The 9,816-nt window shown below is 42.0% G+C and overlaps 1 protein-coding gene across 1 annotated transcript in view; it reads right to left on the reverse strand.

The window, feature by feature from the left end:
• ctbp1 (C-terminal binding protein 1) overlaps positions 1 to 3,391 on the reverse strand; it is a 277,705-nt gene extending 274,314 nt beyond the window's left edge. The window contains exon 1 of the mRNA XM_031898493.1: positions 3,273 to 3,391. The gene's annotated coding sequence lies outside the window, so the exon portion shown is untranslated. The remainder of the gene's footprint in view (positions 1 to 3,272) is intronic.
• Between the last annotated feature and the right edge of the window lie 6,425 nt (positions 3,392 to 9,816).

Raw genomic sequence — 9,816 nt, forward strand, 5'->3', positions numbered from 1 at the left:
CATGAGTAAATCACAAATTCTGTGCTTGGAAATAGGCAATAAATTCCAGCTTATTTCCATTCAGAAGGATATACAAAGAAAAGAAGTATTTTTATATGTAATTAAAGTTTAAATTGTATTGTGTAACTCAAAGGAGAACTATACTCCCGAACAATGTAGGTCTTTATAAAAATATATTATATAAAATATATTATATATACGGGTGGGCGATATCGGGAGAATCCAGGCTAATTCGGTTGTTTGGACCTGGGGCCAAACGATCAAATTATAAAGACTGGTACAGGTATAGGACCCATTATCCAGAATGCTCGGGACCAAGGGTATTCCGGATAAGGGGTCTTTCCATAATTTGGATCTCCATACCTTAAGTCTACTAAAAAATTAATAAAACATTAATTAAACCCAATAGGATTGTTTTGCCTCCAATAAGGGGTAATTATATCTTAGTTGGGATCAAGTACAGGTACTGTTTTATTATTACAGAGAAAAGGGAATCATTTAACCATGAAATAAACCCAATAGGGCTGTTCTGCCCCCAATAAGGGGTAATTATATCTTAGTTGGGATCAAGTACAGGTACTGTTTTATTATTACAGAGAAAAGGGAATCATTTAACCATTAAATAAACCCAATAGGGCTGTTCTGCCCCAATAAGGGGTAATTATATCTTAGTTGGGATCAAGTACAGGTACTGTTTTATTATTACAGAGAAAAGGGAATCATTTAACCATGAAATAAACCCAATAGGGCTGTTCTGCCCCCAATAAGGATTATTATATCTTAGTTGGGATCAATTACAAGGTTCTGTTTTATTTCTACATAAAAAAAGGAAATCAGTTTTAAAATTCTGAATTATTTGCTTATAATGGAGTCTATGGGAGACGGGCTTTCTGTAATTCGGAGCTTTCCGGATAATGGGTTTCCGGATAAGGGGTCCGATACCTGTAATATACTTTTTTTAGTAGTATGTGCCATTGGATAATCCTAAATAAAAAATTGCCATTTTTAGAATTAAGGGCCGCCCCCTGGGATCATAGGATTCACAGTGCACACAAACAAGCCAAGGCACACATACATGCTAGGCCCCATCAGCCAATGAATGGGCAGAGTTCTGCCTTTTACTCCCACACTACTTCCTGTTACAGTTAGAACTGCATCACTTCCTGTCAGCTGATCTCTGGGGGGCACACAGCCCATTGCTAAATGGGGGCTCAAGGAAAAAAATGTAAAAGAGCAGTATTTGCTGATTTATATATATATATATTCCAGTTTAGTAGACTATGTAATATGATATAAACTGATGATATAAAGTGATATCTGTTGGTTAAGTATTAATTCTGGGGGTATAGTTTTCCTTTAAACATATGCATTCATATATGCAACTACCTCCCAACATCCCCCCACTACATTCCTGCTCTCCCTTGTTTATTTACCTTATTATATCCAGTACACAATCAAGGTTAAACTGCAGTAAACTGGTGGTACTGGACAAAACAGAGCAACTGAGGGACCAGATACTGGAACGTGGATTTTGACAGAAGGACTGGTATCAACAATGAGAATAATGAATTTGTTTTTACATAACAGTTGTCTGCAAATTCATGAGTCAAAAAGCCCTACAACGTTTAAGTAAAGGTAAAAACACATGAATATACCATGCCGCCTAGAAATGAAGCAAACATTAAAGAAACAATGAAAATAAAAGTGTATCAAAGTAATTAATATATTATGTACTGTTGCCCTACACTGGTAAAAGTTGTGTTTGCTATCACAAATATACTATAGTTTGTATAAACAAAGTTACTGGGTAGCTATTGACACGGAAAAAGTGGCACAGGTTACATGGAAGATAACAGAAAAGCTCTTTACAACTCCATTGTATTCTACTGAGCTTTTCCATTATCTGCTTTGTAACTGGCTCTGTTTTCTTTTTTTCAAGCTTGAATGGCTGCCCCCATGGCTACACAGCAGCTTATTTATATAAACTATAGTAGTCTTTCTAAAGCAAACACAACTTTTGCCAGTGCAGGGATGACTGTAAATTAAAGGTCATTTTCATGTGTTACTTGCCCTTTAAAATCAGTTACACAATAACCCGGTATGGGCAGGGTGGGTGACATATGGGAGACGGATCAGGGCAGGTTTATTATGTCAGGAGTGGGGTTATGATGTAATAATCATTGATTGGCTAATTGCCATTAATTTCATAGTCCTGGTACATGGTTATGTGGCTGATAACAGAACTGTTTATTCCTATCTCTGATAGGAATGTATCACTTTCATTGTAATACTGAAATGAAATATCTTATTAAAAGCAGAAATACTGTACATTTTACATTTACTGACCTAGTCAATAATCAGTAGCATTGCCTTTAATCGCCCCTCTACAGTAACATACTGAGAGGGTTGTATTATAAGATCAACAGATTTAATTCATTGACTATGGGAATAGTTCACTACTTGGTATACACCAAATTATAGAGATATAGCCATGTGACCTGTGCTCTGATAAACTTCAGTCACACTTTACTGCTGCGCTGCAAGATGAAGTGATATCCCCCCCCCTCCCAGCAGCCGATCAGCAGAACAATGGGAAGGGAGCAAGATAGCAGCTCCCAGTAGGTATCAGAATAGCACTTAATAGTAAGAAATCCAAGTCCGGCTTGGGACTCCTCCAGTTACATGGGAGTAGAAGAAACAATAGGTTAGCTGAAAGCAGTTGTAATGTGTAGCGCTGGCTGAAAGCTCAGACTCAGTCACAATGCACTGAGATGGCACCTACACACCAATATTACAGCTACAAATACATTTGTTGGTTGAAGAATAAAAGTTTAAATGACAGAGGGAATTGTTTGCTATGTAAACAGTGTCATTAAGAAATAAAAAGTATCCCATAAAAGAATCCATTTAATAATTAGGGCTGGATGATTTCAAAACAATTTAGCTTTTATTTTGCCAGTGCCAAATTCAGTTGTGCATTCATTTGTACTACATGTACGACTTCTGTATTACAGGTATTATCAGTATTAGGTTTCTCAGTCAACCCAATGACAGGGAAAGGCTGTAACGGCTGGGTTATGGTAACTGCCGAAAACAACCCAAGCAAGAGACTGTGCTGATCACATGATACATTCATTTAATAAAATGGATGGGGTCTAAAGTGATCCTGACACTTATAAACATGATCATGTATATATATATATATATATACCATAGTTCTTGATGTTGGACTATTATTATACTGTTAGTGGCTTCTCTATAGCTTGCCTTACCTTACTTAAAGCTCAGTTATGGGGAACCCTTTTCTTTCTTGCTTCGGTCAGGCCACTGCCAATGACAGTAAGTTCTTCAGGAAAGGGAATTCTGGGGAATGTAGTCCATCCTCCATCTGGATGCACCTTGGCTGTGGGCAGAGAGCAATAATATACCTGTGGTTGGTGAAAGAAGTAGAAGTTTGTGCATTCCTGATGACCCCACTCAAAGGGGCTGTTCACCTTTGAGATAACTTTTAGTATGATGTAGAGAGTGATATTATAAGACAATTTGCAGTTAATTATTTCACTTTTTTGTTTAGAAAATCTCCAGTTTGGAACTTTAGCAGTTGCTAGGGCATACCCCCCAACTGTCCCGCTTTTCGCGGGACAGTCCCGCTTTTTATGGCGCGTCCCGCTGTCCCAGATAGTTCCATGAATGTCCCGCATTGCGGGGGTGTGACGTCATTACGCACGGGGCGCAACCTTATAAAAGGGCCTGTCGTGCAGCGCAAGGAGAGGCATAACGAAGCAGCCGACGAAGCGCCTATGGGAGGTACGGGGTGGGGTGGAAACTGTGTATAGGGGGCACTGTGTATTGTGGGCTACTGTGTATAGGGGGCACTGTGTATAGGGGGCTACTGTGTATGGGGGGAACTGTGTATTGTGGGCTACTGTGTATTGGGGGCACTGTGTATGGGGGGCACTGTGTATAGGGGGCTACTGTGTATAGGGGGCTACTGTGTATAGGGGGCTACTGTGTATAGGGGGCACTGTGTAAAGGGGGCTACTGTGTATAGGGGGCACTGTGTATTGTGGGCTACTGTGTATAGGGGGCACTGTGTATTAGGGGCACTGTGTATTATGGGCTACTGTGTATTATGGGCTACTGTGTATGGGAGACTACTGTGTATTGTGGGCTACTGTGTATTGTGGGCTACTGTGTGTATTGGGGGCTATGGTGTATTGGGGGCTACGGTGTATTGGGGGCTACTGTGTATTGGGGGCTACTGTGTATTGGGGGCTACTGTGTATTGGGGGCTACTGTGTATAGGGGGCTACTGTGTATAGGGGGCTACTGTGTATTGGGGGCTACGGTATATGGGAGGCTACTGTGTATTGGGGGCTACTGTGTATTGGGGCACTGTGTATTGGGGGCTACTGTGTATGGGGGGGCAAAACTGGTACATAGTTATAACTCACTTATAACTGACTGCCTTCTCTCTATATTTGTATTTTAATGTAGGAGTTGCTATATTGTTTTCCTTAGGTCGTTCAGTATGAGGGTATAGCACATTTTCGTCTGCTCCCGCCATTTGATCTATATAAAAGGAGTATTTTTTTTTAAATGGGGTGTGGTAATTGGGGCGTGGTCAAAAAATTTGCCGCGCTGCGCGCACCAAATCTTTTTGTCCCTCTTTTCATTTTTCAAATGTTGGGAGGTATGGCTAGGGTTCCTACAGAATTGTGCGGCTCAAACTTCCTACCTGATTGATTTAAATGAATAAGAAGTTTAATGGCTGAAGGCTGTACTGGGCTTGAATGTGGTCCCCCCAAATGTGTGATCCAATCATAAACTCGGGGCCAAACAAGCCTGGTTTATCCAGGGATGGCTAATTCAGGCAAGGATTCAGATTACCTGACCATATGACCTGATTCTGTGTATTGGCAATATTATACAAGGCCTCTAGTGCCTTTATATAGGTTGGGTTTCACAGAGTAAGAGGGAATGAATCATATATTTACATAGAGAGAGAAAATAAAGAATCAGGGTGTTGTATGCTTTACAAAAATCCCACCTAGCTGCCTGAACCCTAAACAGTATTGTATAAAGGAAATTGTTCATTAATGTCCATGGACTCAATAACCAACAACTCATTTCCATCTCATTAAGAGAATCCTCATTAGAACGTTGCTATCAGGCTGAGGCAGTGGGTATTTATGGAGCTTTCGCTGATCTCCCTTTCATTTCACTCAGACATTTAGCCGATCTATTTATTTTAGAAATATTCCAAGCACACGGCCCGGGAAACTTTAACCCGCGAGTCCCCACTCCCCGCTGCACCCTCACAGCTCGGGTGGGTGATTAACTCTGCCCCCCTACCCTCAGCACCTTCTAGGCTTCATTAGAAGATCATTAAATGCTGCTCTGTCTCCATACGGAGCTCCATGCTACATGCACCTTTCCATTACGGGAGGAAAGCAAAATACAAGCAACATCATTAGTATCCAACCTTTGGCACACAGAAGAAATTGGAGAGAGAGCGAATCAAGTCCTGGAACTTTTCTTTGTGCACAAACCAGCTGAACTTGGAAACCCCCATAGTAATAAACTTATTGAGTGTCAGTAGCACCCAATTAGCTAAACACCTATCATATAAAAACTAGGGATGCACAGAATGCACTATTTGGGGATTTGACTGAACCCCAAATCCTCTATGATTCATTCCAATACCGTACCGTTCCGAGTTCTGTTCCGAGTTCTGTTCCAAGTTCCGTGTTTAGGTGACAAAAAGTCATGTGGTTTTAAGAATTCAGATTCGATTTGGCCAGGAGTGTGGATTCAGCAGAACCAAATCCCAGATTTGGTGCATCCCTAATACCTACATGTTTGGCCCAGTGCCTTATCTTCTGAGGACCTGTTAGTTCCATCTACTAGTGGGCAAAGCATCCATCGGGCAAACCTTTCCCACCTTTCTGGATTATTTGGGATTCATTTGTATTTATATCCCTAGTGGGAGTGAACCAAGGGAGAATAGTTGGGGTATAACAGGGCAACCAGTGGGTATGGTCAAAATCCACCCGCCTTGGGTTCCCTTGGGGCTGCTGTCTCTGAGCCCTTTGCATCTGTACACTTTACCCCTGGTACTAATACAAAGGGCCATATTTATTATAGTGTGTGTTTATTAGTGTGTAAGTAGAGATGAGTGAATCTTTCCCATTTCCCTTCACCAAACTGTAAAAAAATTAGTGAAACAGCGTAAACTTTTTTGATGCACGCAACATCTTTGTTGACACGTGTGTCATAATAGCCAGAACACTACTTCCTCCTTTACAGCTCTCTAAGCTGTTAGCAGTCAGTAACCAATCAGTGACTTGGGGGGGGGGGCATATGGGACATAACTGTTCGGTTAGTTTGCATTAGAATCCGACCTGCGTGCTCACAAACTAACTGAACAGTTATGTCCTGTGTGCCCCCCCCCCTAAAGTCACTGACTAACTAACAGCTTATTAGGCTGAAAGTAGTGTTCTGGCTATTATGTTAGAGATCCACTCACTCCAGCCTTTATAGATGACATTTTTGCCTAACTAACTATATTGGAAACATTTTTATTTTGCGCAGTCTGTCTGTTTTACCCAGTTTCATGTTTACTCTGAACTGTTCCTCTAAACCAGTTTTTTTAACTATATTTATTTTACAATTCTTGTATCTGTTGCAAAGATGCAGAAACCGCCACCAAAGGGAAGGCCTAGTTCCATGGTTAATAGCTCGCATACAGAGTATCCCATTAGCACAAACAGGCAAACATTAAGAGCAGCATTTATCCTAACAATGCTATAAAGCACACTTGGAACACTTTGGCACACTTGGAAGTTCCCTCACACATCCAAATGACACATTTGCAGGCAGTTTTATTTGCGGTTGGGAAAATGTGACTGATAGAAAATTAGGGGAAAAAAAGATAAATTACAGGCAGAAAGCATTTAAGGTTATTATGCTGCACAAAAAGGCTTCAAGCATTATTTTCTGTCAAATTTGGCAAACATTAACTAACACAGGCGGATCCAGTGCTTCCCCCGGGGAGAGGAGCTTGTAGCTTAACTGAGGGTCTCTGAGGGTTCAAAAAGCATTGAAACCAAAATAATGTCATGATAAATCAGAGCGCCATCCGACAGTTATGTGATACAGATCTCTGTGTATTGGTATTACAATGTAATCGGCTAAATGCAGAGGAGAATAGATGCAACTTGTCTTTAGATTCAGAGATATGTCCACATGGAATTCAAAATGCTATCGGCTGGTTACACAGATGTACGGTCTGTCCAATCTCAGTCCCCCGGCATCCTCACCCGTTGCTGAACTACAATATCCAGAAGCCCCAAGATCTTAGGAACTAGCGGATTCACAGCTTTTCCCAAAGGGAATTTACTGTTTATCAAGTTCCTGAACACATTGCATTTTAAGTGACACAGTCTCTTTAGTGATGAGGTATGTGATGGACAGGGTTGGACAGGGGGGTGCAGGGGACCTGCAGGTGCCCCCGCCGTCCGCGTCCACTAACCGCCCCCGCAGGGGCCCCCCTAACCCCCCACAGGGTCCCCCACCCAACGTCCTCCCATGAGCTCATGTAAATGTAACGCATCAGGTGAAGAAAGGTCGGGTGGGAGGAGCGCCCGCAAGGGTCGGGTCTGGGCCTCCGGGGCCCACCGGGATTTTTCCGGCAGCCCAGTCCAACCCTGGTGATGGAAAAGGAAGAGATAAACAGAGGAAAAGAAAAGCATTTTGGGTAAGGACACTCCAACAGAGGAATTAATGGAGTAGATTAGTAGAAGTGAATGATAAATGAAGAAGCAATAGGAAGAATACAGGGGACAGAGAGGAAGAGGAAGCAATAGAGGGCAAGAAGGTCTGGCAGGAGGAGTTATGAGAAGGAACGTGATGGAGTAGTTGAAGGTAGAACATTGAGGAAGCTGTAAAAGTAGAAAGCAAGAGAAACTTAGGAAAGGGGAAAGTTGATGGAGAGACGAAGAGGGACCACTAATACAGATGAAGAGACTGAGAGGAAGAATAGATGACAGAAAGAATATGCAGAAAAAGAGGCAGAATGAAAGAGGGAAAAGCAAGAGAACAAACTAGTGATAAAGAAGAAAGACCAAGAGACACATCTGAGACAAGTAGAGCGAGAGGATACATAGGTGGGCTCATAGTAAAAAAACAAGACAAGGAGAGAAATTGGTGAAGTGGGAGGTTAGTTGGATGAGTAAACAGAGAAGACAGATAGAAAGGATAAGCCCCAAAAGGTAATAACAGTGTAAAAGACAAGGAACAAGGTAAAGGATGGGGTGATAGGAAAGTTAAGAGAGGAGAAATAAAAAGGACAATTGAAAATGAGTGAAAGAAAGAAATAGGGGAGCAGACAGGGCCGGGATAGGAAGGAAAGATACAAAGGATGAGGAACTTTACCCACTGACTGGCCTTCCTGACCGATATCTCTCTGGAAATCATTTGAATAACTGTTTTCTGTCCATACACAAAACTGGAGCTAGAAAAAGGGGGAATCACATGCATTGCAAGAATACGTATTCCCGATTTGAGGGTCAAAAAATACATAATACAACACAACTGCTTGGTGACCATGCCAAACAAGAGGATCTTACCATATATGGCCATCTATAGAGAGGGCTGAAGGGCTAGAACAGGGGTCCCCAACCTTTCACAGTCGAATGTAAAAAGACTTGGAGAGCAACACAAGCACCATAAAAGTTCATGGAGGAGCCAAATAAGGGCTAAGATTGGCTATTAGGCAGCCTCTATGCACCCTATCAGCTTACAGGGGCTTTATTTGGTAGGAAATCTTGTTTTTATTCAACCAAAACTTGCCCCCAAGTCAGGAATTCAAAAATAACTACCTGGTTGGGGGGCACTGAGAGCAACACCCAAGGGGTTGGGGAGCAACATGTTGCCCCTGAGTCACTGGTTGGGGATCACTGGCCTAGAACAGAGGCTGGAAGGATAGTGGGTGAGAAGGAAAGAGAAAAAGTGGGGGGCAGAGAGGGAGAAGGAGAGATAGGGAGCAAGGCACCGATATAGAGAGCAAAGTAAAGAGAGGGGTTAAACATAGGAGTCACGAATGAGGAAAGATAGGGAATTAGAGAGTTTTAGAGTGTGAAGTGGAATCAGGGTAGAGACTGGGAAATATCACGGCTTAGAGAATAAATAAGGCAGGGAAAGCAGGGCAATAGGAAATGAGGAGCACCGGTGGCACGCAACTATGCGAAAGCGAGATTTTCTATTATCAGTTAATTTCACAACATGTTCCTGCATATAATAAGAGGCTGAGTTTGACTGTGTCTCATTTATTCTCATTCTTCCAACATATCTAAGTGCCAGCATCAAGCAGCGTCGTTAACAGCAGTGCAGGTCCCGCAGAGCAGGGAACGTTGTTGATTGTTATCATGTTCAACAGAGCAATATATAAATGAATCAAGATTCCGTAAGCGCTACGCCAGGATGCGAGGCTACTGAGCCGTCGTTGTCAGACGCGATGAAAGGACTAGATCGGTAAATATGTTAATAGCCAAACAAACAAAAGAAGCCTCAGCACAGAGATACGGTTATATTAGGATTTAATTAGTAGCACCAAATGTACTAATGCGCCTCATCTGAAAAACAAAAAATGCTTGATGAGTGTTGATAAAACACCCCATTACGCGGCCGCTGAAAGACAAGCGAGCGTACAGTACTTAGCGGATGTGACATACGCTCATAAATACTTGATCATACAATGGTTCTGCTGAGTGGAAGAGAGATTTGAGTTCTTTAATAATAAGTACAAAGCCTAAT

This window comes from Xenopus tropicalis, chromosome 1 (genome assembly GCF_000004195.4).
Source record: "Xenopus tropicalis strain Nigerian chromosome 1, UCB_Xtro_10.0, whole genome shotgun sequence".
In the NCBI taxonomy this organism is placed as follows: Eukaryota; Metazoa; Chordata; class Amphibia; order Anura; family Pipidae; genus Xenopus; species Xenopus tropicalis.